Here is a 2,469-nt window from a genome sequence, read left to right on the forward strand (position 1 = left end):
GCATAATGCGTATTGAGCGTGTTTGAATTTGAGTGTTTGTATTCTGCAATTGCATGAAGCTTCTGAGCGTGTTTGAGTAGAGTGGTTTGTATGTCGGCATTGCTGAATGGCTTCTGAGCGTGTTTGAGTGAGTGTTTGTCATGTCCCAGACTGCCATAACCCAGCCACCGTGGGAGTCGAGCAGACTGCTCCGGTGCCAGTGCCAAGCCTGGATAGATGGGGAGGTCTGGCAGAGTGAGTGTTTGTCTGTTTGCTTTGCATGGATGCTTCTGAGTGTAACGAGTGAGTGTTTGTTTCCTTTGCATGAATGCTTCTGAGCGTGTTGAGTGAGTATTTGTATGTCTGCATTGCATGAATGCTTCAGAGCGTGTTGAGTGAGTGTTTGCATGTCTGCATTGAATGAATTCTTCTGCGTGTGTTGAGTGAGTGTTTGTCTGTTTCCTTTGTATGAATGCTTCAGAGTGTGTTGAGTGAGTGTTTGCATGTCTGCATTGCATGAATGCTTCTGAGCGTGTTGAGTGAGTGTTTGTGTGATTGCTTTACATGAATTCTTCTGAGCGTGTTGAGTGAGTGTTTGTCTGTTTGCTTTGCAAGAATGCTTCTGAGCGTGTTGAGTTAGTGTTTGTCTGTTTGCATTGCATAAATGCTCCGTGGGTCTGCGTTGTAATGACTGTCCCGGACGGCCTAACAGCAGCCACCGTGGAGTCCGGCAGACTGCTCCGGTGCCGTGCAAGCCTGATAGATTTGGGAGGCTGGCGAGTGAGGGTTTGTCTGTTTGCTTTGCATGATGCTTCTGAGATTAACGGTGAGTGTTTGTTTGCTTTGCATGGATGCCTTCTGCGTGTGTTGAGTGAAGTGTTTGTGGTGGATTGCTTTGTATGAATTCTTCTGCGTGTGTTTGATGTGAGTGTTTGTCCTGTTTTGCATTGCATAAATGCTCCTTTCTGCGTTGTATGACTGTCCCGATGCCACTAACCCCAGCCACCGTGGGAGTCGAGCAGACTGCTCCGGTGCCAGTGCCAAGCCTGGATAGATGGGGAGGTCTGGCAGGAGTGAGTGTTTGTCTGTTTGCTTTGCATGGATGCTTCTGAGTGTAACGAGTGAGTGTTTGTTTGCTTTGCATGAATGCTTCTGGGCGTGTTGAGTGAGTGTTTGTCTGTTTGCTTTGCATAAATGCCTCTGCGAGGGTTGCGTGAGTGTCTGTCTGCTTGCTTTGCATGAATGCATCTGAGAGTGTTGAGTGAGTGTTTGTAAGTTTGCTTTGCATGAATGCTTCTGAGCGTGTTGAGTGTGTGTTTGTCTGTTTGCATTGCATGAATGCTTCTGAGCGTGTTGAGAGAATGTTTGTCTGTTTGCTTTGCATGCTTCTGCGTGTGTTGAGTATGTGTTTCTCTGTTTCGTTTGCATGAATGTTTCTGAGCGTGTTGAGTTAGTGTTTGTGTGTTTGCTTTGTATGAATGCTTCTGCGTGTGTTGAGTGAGTCTTTGTCTGTTTTACTTTCCATAAATGCTCCTGTCTGCGTTGTATGACCTGTCCCGAACTGCATAACCCAGCCAAACCGTGAGAGTCGAGCAGACTGCTCCGGTGCCAGTGCCAAGCCTGGATAGATGGGGAGGTCTGGCAGAGTGAGTGTTTGTCTGTTTGCTTTGCATGGATGCTTCTGAGTGTAACGAGTGTGTGTTTGTTTGCTTTGCATGGATGCTTCTAAGAGGGTCGGGTGTGTTTGTCTGTTTGCTTTGCACGAATGCTTCATGTGATGAATGAGTGTTTGTGGCTTGCTTTATATGGATGCTTCTGAGTATGTTGAGTAAGTGTTTGTCTGTTTGCATGAATGCTTCTGCGTGTGTGGAATGATTGTGTGTTTGCTCTGCATTATTGCTTTTGATTGTGTTAAGTGAGTGTTTGTTTGTTTGCTGCGCAAGAATACTTCTGAGTGTGTTGAGTGAGTGTTTGTCTGTTTGCTTTGCATGAATGCTTCTGAACGTGTTGTGTGAGTGTTTGTCTGTTTGCATTGCATGAATGCTTCATGGCGTTTTGAGTGAGTGTTTGTATGTTTGCTTTGCATGAATGCTTCTGAGCATGTTGAGTGATTGTCTGCTTGCCAGTGCAAGCAGACAATCACTGCTTCTAAAGGTGTTGAGTGAGTGTTTGCCTGTTTGCTTTACATGAATGCTTCTGAGTGTGCTGAGTGAGTGTTTGTCTGCTTTGCAGAATGCTTATGAGCGTGTTGAGTGAGTGTTTGTCTGTTTACTTTGCATGAATGCTTCTGAGTACTTCGAGTGAGTGTTTGTCTGTTTGCATTGCATAAATGCTCCTGTCTGTGTTATATGACTGTCCCGACAGCCATAACCCAGCCACCATGGGAGTCGAGCAGACTGATCCGGTGCCAGTGCTATGCCTGGATAGATGGGGAGGTCTGGTAGCAAAATGGGACTGAATGTAAAGAGAGAAAGAAAATGGCCAATGTTT

Source organism: Penaeus monodon, chromosome 34 (genome assembly GCF_015228065.2).
Source record: "Penaeus monodon isolate SGIC_2016 chromosome 34, NSTDA_Pmon_1, whole genome shotgun sequence".
NCBI classification, from domain to species: Eukaryota; Metazoa; Arthropoda; class Malacostraca; order Decapoda; family Penaeidae; genus Penaeus; species Penaeus monodon.